The following is an 8,602-nucleotide window of genomic DNA, read 5'->3' as shown; positions in this document are numbered from 1 at the left end:
ATACACCCGTAATCATCATATACAAAATAGCTTGATCAACTAAAATTTTAACTGTCCCTTTTCAAGTATTTTCTCTTATATTTATGCATTATAATTGTTTGCTCTATCTCACTCCGTTAAGTTTTTGTCCTGCCCTGCCTATGTTCTGGTCCATTGTGATCCTCCTATCTATAAAGATTAATGAGACAAATCTATCGATAGCCTCCTAAAATTGGCATGAATTTTCACTTAGACATCTTAACTAAGCTTTGTTTATTTTAAACGCCTCATGTCATGTCCCGCTGTGTCATTTTTACATTTTTTTAAACAATCAATCAAATATGCAAGTTGTGTGTAACACATTCACCGATGACGTGTCAAAGTGGTAAATTAAATAAAAATACGTGACATATATATTAAAAATAATTATTAAATTATAATTTTTAGTAGAAAAAAGAAGTGACCAATGACTAAATGACATGTGGAATAAAATAACCCAACTTCACCCAGATCATCTTCTCCGCTCTTCCCCCACCCACGCACCGTCTTCTCCACTTCTACCCACCCTAACCCCAAATTCTTCCCCACCCACATCGTCTTCTCCACCCCTCTTCCACCCCACCCATCGTCTTCTTCAAGATTTGTGATTTAAGAGGAAAAAGTGCTAACAAATTTTAGAACTGACTAGTCATCGAATTCGGCTTAGTTTGACGACTGTTCTAACTCGAATAGAATAACAAACACACACTTACTACTCGATTGAAATTCGAATCCATGAGTTTCCGCTGCTCTTCTTCTTTACGACAACATGAATCGTGGGCCTTCTAATGAGTTGAAATTTGTTTTTCTTTTTGTGAAATCTCTTTATGTTGAAATTCCTTTTTATTGTTTGTAGCATCATCAAACCTATTTCGGAGTTCAAGTTTTTGAGAGATGGTGATTGAAAAATGGGGAAGAAAAATAAAAATAATTAAATTAGTCTCACGCGCTGATATTGAGTGTATTACACTCATTATGTCATGTCATCAAAAAGTATCAAAATGACATAGCGAGACATGATTTGAGGTGTAAAATGAATATAGATATATTGATGTGTCTAACTGAAAATTAATGTCAAATTTAAAAGGCCACCGATGAATTCAGCCTAAAAATACTACACAAAAGATAAGATAGTTTTAATTTGATGGTGACCATTATTAGTGGGAAAAGACACCAGACCATGGAATAATGACTGATTTATAAATAGATTAATTATACATCTAATGGTGCTGACTGGTTTCTATGTATAATTATTAATAATTATAAGAAGATATCATTAGGAACAAACTGATGTCTATCTAAGGTATGGGTGGATCATTGGTCAAGTTCAAAAATTGCTTACATATGATTGGTTGAAAATTTATAAGAATGCAAGAAGTTATTGGTAATTAGTTAAAACGATCAGTTCTTATTGGTAAATTTAGGTCATGCTCGTGCGGTTTTTTAAAAAAAAACTCACACCATTAATAATTTAATAGTATCTTTAATAGCCTATTTTTCTTTTCGGCTATTAATGTAGGATTAAAGCTTAATTAAATGAAAGTTATTTTTGTATTTTTCTTTCTCATAAAGAGAACCGAACTTTTTTTCGTGTGGAAGTTTGTCTTTATACATTGCTCCCGATTCTCAAAATAATATTGAAATGTGGATCCTTAGGACCAACCATTGTGAAGCAACTGTAAAAAAACCAGGGACTCCTCTTAATGAAGACATTCTATTAGATCTAAAAAGTTTTTTCAGTCTAAAAAGGCATAAGTATCTTGTGTTAGAATTGAGAAATTTTATGACTCGAGTCTTTAGTATCTCTTATTTATTACGTAAATCTACTATTTGAAAGAAGCCTTAAAATCCTTTTCGGCTATCAATGTAGGAATTTTTTTTCCCTTGACAAAACACTGAATGGTTGATGTGAGGTCATACTAATTAAGCTCAAATTGATCCAACTTTCTGGATTAATACTTTCATGGCACCTAACATCCATAATCCATTTAGCCCGAAATAAATACTTTACCCTATGAATTAATCAGCTCAATATGTTAGACGAGTTACATATTTATGGGTCGAAATTAACATATATAGCATATAGAATCGGATTCAAAATTTAAAATTTGGGAGTTTTTATAACTATTTAAAGTTAGAGAAAAAATATTGAGAACACCCCTAAACTTGACGTGAATTAGTAATTTCATCTCTAAACAATCGACAACCTTAAAAACACTCTTTACTTGACTAACTGAACTTAAATACACGCCCAATCTTGCAATGAGTGAAATATACCCCTAATTCTCGCAAATTTTAGGGGTACTTTCAATATTTCTCTCGATTTTTTATTAAGAGTCGCATGCTCCTACAAGAGTCTGAGAGCACTTTATATGTCATGTTGCATATGAGAGATGTAGCTAAATTTAGTTAGTCAAGTAGATGGGTGGCTTTAAGGTATCAATAGTTCGGGAATATAACTAATAATTTGCTCCAAGTTCAGAGGTATTTTCAATACGTATCTTTTAATGCTAATATATTATAATAACCTGGTTCACAGTCAAATATTTATAAATATTTTTAAAAGTATATATAAAATTTAAGCAAAAGATGGATTCTGTAAACCCGCGGCCAACAAACTGGATCCGATTAGCACTTATAATTAGGTAGTATATATGTGTCTTTTGCACTCACTAATTTAATTAATTGTGATTAATGGTCATATTATAATTTATATGTACTTCCGTGACACGACTAATTAGCTTTACACTATATAATATATAATAATTCGTGCTTGTGTATAGCACACGCACAAAGCCTAATTTATGCCACAAATATGCTAATTTATATCTTACATGGACAACTTTTGAGCTAAAAATAAATCTAAGATGGAGAAAGATAGTGTGATATATTTTTTTGGAAGATCAAACAAATAACACGAATATGCAATCTGACTTCAAACTTTTTGTGAATATAGTTGAGACTGGTCGCATATTTATTTATTAGTATCATGATCATATTGTTAGAGTTGGTAAAATTCTCATATTGGTTGAAAAATGAATTGATGGTCTGGTTATATGGATTTTGGCGGTTCTTCTCTCGTGATCTAACTTTTAGGGTTGAGTTAGGTCCAAATGTCATATTTTTACATAGTATCAGAGTCAAGTCCATCTCCGTTTGGGCTCCTAATCCACGTCTTAGAAATTTAGACTTGTGCAATCCGCCCCATGATGAGATGAGATGAGATAATTAATGTTCAAAAAAAATAAAAATTGGAAATGAAAAAAGAATACGTGAAGTACGTATTCCATTAACTCCACTAATACCATTAATATAAACTAGACTAAGAACAAGTGATTAATTAAGAGTTTAATAACAATGATTAAGTCGTTTAGTATTGGTGGATACGTACAAAAGTTTACTGTGATATGCCATTGATCGTCCAAGGTGCTAAAACATAGAGTAATATATAGAGAAGATTATAATGTTTTTGCCGGAGACCGTTAGTGGAAATTAAAAGGCATGCAATATAAATTATACATATCTAATATATGGTGGTGCCGTGGTCATTGATTTCCATATATTAATTAATGATATTAAGAAGATATTAATCTTTAAATATAGAATTGATGTCTCCATCGAAAGCATCTATAAAACACATATTTGTGCATGACTATTGGTCACGTTAAAAGAATTCTATTTTTGAAATTCAGGATAATCTGCAGTCGCTACAGTTTTTGCCACAATTTTTCTGTCTCTTGGATGAGCACTCTATAGTGAGCATTTTGTGCATACTACGTAAATCCCTCTAGCAATTAAAACATAAACTATTGAAAAATATATGTTGTAAAAGATTGAATAGTGGAAGTAGATTCAAAATCAAGACAACACATATAAAGCATAACCTTTTAGACAGCACCTATCTCTAATTTCAATTCTAAAATGGGCACATAATATGTACTTTTATAAAGCAATTTAGAAGCTTTACTTTACACACTACATATTTGTGTGATATATTTATTCAAGCTCGTGTATGGCACACGCACCAAGACTTTTTTATGCCACAGAATATGATCTCTTTTATTTTTTAAATTAACATATGCTATTTAAATCTAGTATAGACAAATTATTAAGATAGTGTCAGCCAACTGTATTTTGTTATATATTTACTTTTGGAAATATATTATATTATACTTGCACCAATATGCAGTCTGATTCCAAACTTTTTGTTAGTAGTTGAAATGGTCACGTTATATACTTATAAGTGCCACGATGGATACGTGGCTTGGGTCAAGAATTAGGTCGAGTTTACAGTGAGTTGCATCCTAAATAGCAATTGCAAGTGAAGATGGTTAATAATAGATGGTTGGTAGTAACGATTGATGTGACTTTTAACACTACTTTATTCATAACAATCACAATTACCTTGACTATAGCCTCCAATAATGTTCAATGGACTCCATCGTATTGTCAGTCATCATCACCAAATGACCTAGATAACAAGCTATGCCAAATAAAAAGTGTACGTAGAACAATTAGTTCATAAGGATCACGTTTGTATAAACAACCTCCACCAATAATTTTTACTACAAACCATCTCCATCTTCATTATAGATCTTGTAGGCTTGCCATCGACAATCATATATAATCATTTCTTCGATCACAAGAATTTTTAAGTGAACTATAACATCATAATGAATTAAAAATTTTTATACAAAATTTGTATAATTTAGACATGTCAATAGCAACAAATAATCTTGTAAATAAAAAATTACATAATTAGACATATTTCACTATTATATATACTATTATTACATATACTTTCAAAATATTATGTATTTTTACTTCTAATTAAGAGTTTTCTACCAAATATTGAGAAAGATACACTTAGATATATGTACTTTGCTGCTATATATACCCCCTCTGTCCCAATTTATGTGACTTAATTACTTTCCTTTTTCGTTAGTCCCAAAAAGAATGACACGTTTTTATATTAAGTAACAATTTAACTATAAAATGTCTATTTTACCCTTAATGAAATGATTTACAGTCACACAAATTTCTATCATTCATTTTGGACCACAAATTTTAAAAGTCTTTCTTTTTTTCTTAAACTCCGTGCCGAGTCAAACTACCACACATAAAATGGGACGGAGGGAGTACTAAAATAGGGAGAGAGGTGAGCGAGATGGGGAGGTAGGCCAGTGAGATTTTCTCATGTATCCTAGATACATGTCAATCGCATTAGATACAAACTAGATAGATCTATATATATATATATATATATAGGAGAGTGACGAATGAGATGAGAGGTAGGTCAGTGAGATTTTTTGTTATGTATTCCAGATTCATGCGATCCACTTTGATACAATGTATCTAGAATAAATTTGACCTCAAGTATCCTGAGATACATGTATCTGAACGTTTCTGGACCCACCAAAATGTGGTAAGATATGTAATCTTACAAACTAGAATGTATCTAAGTAACTAGCTCCTAGACTAGTGAAATTTCTGTAAGTTTCCTATTAATTGAGTACACGCAATAGACAAGAATAGGAATGATTAGATTCATATCTTGATTAAGAGAAAACAATACGAGCCTAAATTAGGATGTGTTCCACTTCTAGAAAGAGAGTAATTAATCATTTTTTGTCCTTCAATTGGCTTAATTTAGTGGTCTGAAATCATCCCTTTACCTAAGCCATAAAGGAGAATCAAGAATGTGTCAAATTAATTGGTGCATAAAATATCCCATATTTTGTTTTCTAAAAAAGGATGGAAGTGCCATGTGAAAACTACTACCATAGGAAAATATTATATTTTTTTAACCCAATGGTTGGGCACCATAATGTTAGATAATTGCAAGGATAAGTTAGTGTTATTATAGGAATGGCAACGAATGGACGTGAATTGCTAAGTGCATCTTTTGTTAATTATCAACTTATGGAAAGATAGCATTTATAGACTGACATATTTGATATATTATATTGGTAATAATCTGGTTCATTACGTGCAATAATCACACTATCTTACCAGATGTTGACATTTCATATTCTCCGTTGGACATAATTATCAATTAAATAGCACTCAAGGTTGTAGCGTAATGGTTAATGAAAGTGGTTGAAAATCTTAAGCTCTACGTTCAAAACTCAGTAGAGACAAAAAAACATTAAGCGATTCTTCTCATCTATCATAGCCTTAGTGAACAGAGTTACCTGATACCCTTTTGTTGGTAGGAGGTGGCATGTATCTCGTGAAATTAGTCGAGTGCGTGAAAATTGGCCGGACACAACAATCATTAAAAAAAAATTCAATCAAATATAAAATCGATTCAGGCTGAAGAAGCAATGTCACTCGAGCATTATTATCAAATTAACCGCTGCTAAAAATAAGCTCATCTAGTTCTCAAAAACTTTCAATAAACTACCCTTTCTTAATAAACAAAAATCAAATCGAAATAGGGACTTAATCGAAATGATCACGTCAAAAACATCTAAACTATAAAGGTTATGATTTTTTTTGCTGCTAGCTATTTAAAAATGTATTTTTGAAAAAATTAATTCAACATATAAGATGATCAAACACCGAAAAACAATTTTATCACATAAATATTTTTTGAAAATACATTCTACATTGTACTAAACACTAAATTGACATGTCTTGAAAATTCATCTAGTGATGTGTCTCTCAAAGATTGTTAAAATACAATTTGAATAATAAACCAGAATTATTTTTGCTCAATATCACAGATATAGGATTAATTTTGAAATGAAAATCCTTTGAACACAATACTTTTATGCTTTATTGCTGTTTCCATAATATTTTGAAAATGGTCAAACATAATTCGGTCAAAAATAAATTTGACTCAGTCAAAACTTGCTTTAATGTAAAAATAGTGAATCTAATCAAATTAGGATAGCTAATTAGAGTCATTGGGCTTGAAACCTTTGGTAAATTAACCAATGCAAATGAAAGTAATCTTAATTAGGTTTCTGTAATTACATGTCGTATTGGAAACAAATTCACTCCAAAGGGTCATTATTATTACTAAACTACTACTGGCTACCTCTTTTTAACTACTCCCTCCGTCCACAATTGTTTGTCAGGGTAAGGTCATGCACATCCCTCAAGGAAAATTTAATACAAGGTGTAATTTGACTAATATAACCCTACTATACCAAGAATACCAAAAGTCCACATAACTTTTCAATTGAACTACACTATCATTAAGGGTAGAATTGGAAAAAATTGACTAATTATTTCTTGATTGTTTAAATTGACAATTAATCTTGGACATCTATTTTTAGTATACCTGCCAAACAATTGTGGACGGAGGGAGTATATTCAATCGATATACATTTGTTCGTGAAAGTAAATATACCTTAGTAATCAATTCCGCGTTTTGTATACTCAATTAAATGGTAGATATACATTGGTGTAAATAAGTTGGGAAAATACATAATTTTCTCCGAAGTATGTCCAATAAACCCCTTACACCTAAATGAGTTTGCGGGTGCGTGATTCTTTACTCATAAGTCATAATTATTTTTGTTTGATAATGTTTTTTAAGAACGTAATATCATTATTGTATACAGTACCAATATACATTGCATGCAAATTGATATAGGTAGCTAGTGCGAGCATGAAGCATTGATCCAAACATAGATCGATGTACGTAGAATAAGTATAAGAGCGGAACTTGACCTTACCTCATCATACAACACTTAATGATAAAAAGAAAAAAAAAATCACAAATTTGACTTGAAGTAAATATGATTTATAAGTGTTTTTAATATGATGTCACGCTAGTTTATTTATTTGTTCACTTTATCAAATGTAACGTAATAATTTAAACTATTTATTTGTTGATCACTTCTTTTAATGTGCACGACTTATAGCTAGAGTGACATAGGCACTGGCGCACTTATCATCAGCCATAGTGGCAGGAGCTAGAAGTTCGAATATGGGTACGATTCAAATTTTATGATATCGCAAAATTATTTATGTGAAAATTTCTAATATGACATATATTATACTAATATTTTCGATTTATAGCAGTAGATTTAGACTTTCAAGTTATAACATTAAAAATTTAAGGTTGTAACAAATTATTAAAAAAAGAAGTTATTTTTAATAATTAAAAACATTTGATTTGAAAAGAATAAAAAGATTAAAAAAATTAAAATAAAACGTTTCTGAAGGAAAAAATGAAAAAAACGGAAATAGGGGTGGCAATTAAATTTGAATTAATTTAAGATAATTATTAATTAGCATGAATTAAGGAATTTCAAACTAATTAATAATATTCAGTTTCCTTAATTCACTCCAATTTGTTAAAATTAATTTAAAAATATGATTTTATCCATTTTTCTTTCACGTTTCTCTCTCTTCGATTTTCTTCCAGAAATTGTCACTGGCGACAAATTGAATTTTTTTTTTGGTTTGAAAAAACCTATCTTTTTTTTGTGATGGACAACTACATAAATAAAATTTGAATTGATTGATGAAGGATCCTTCAGGTTAGTATTTTAAATTGTTTACTATTTGTATTTGGATTTCAGTGAAATGAAAAAGAAATGAAACTGTAAATCACATTTTGTGATTT

The sequence above is a fragment of the Solanum tuberosum genome, unplaced genomic scaffold (genome assembly GCF_000226075.1).
Source record: "Solanum tuberosum cultivar DM 1-3 516 R44 unplaced genomic scaffold, SolTub_3.0 scf00068, whole genome shotgun sequence".
Lineage (NCBI taxonomy): Eukaryota > Viridiplantae > Streptophyta > Magnoliopsida > Solanales > Solanaceae > Solanum > Solanum tuberosum.
The sequence above is the reverse complement of the archived record's forward strand: the minus strand, read 5'-3'. Positions refer to the sequence as shown.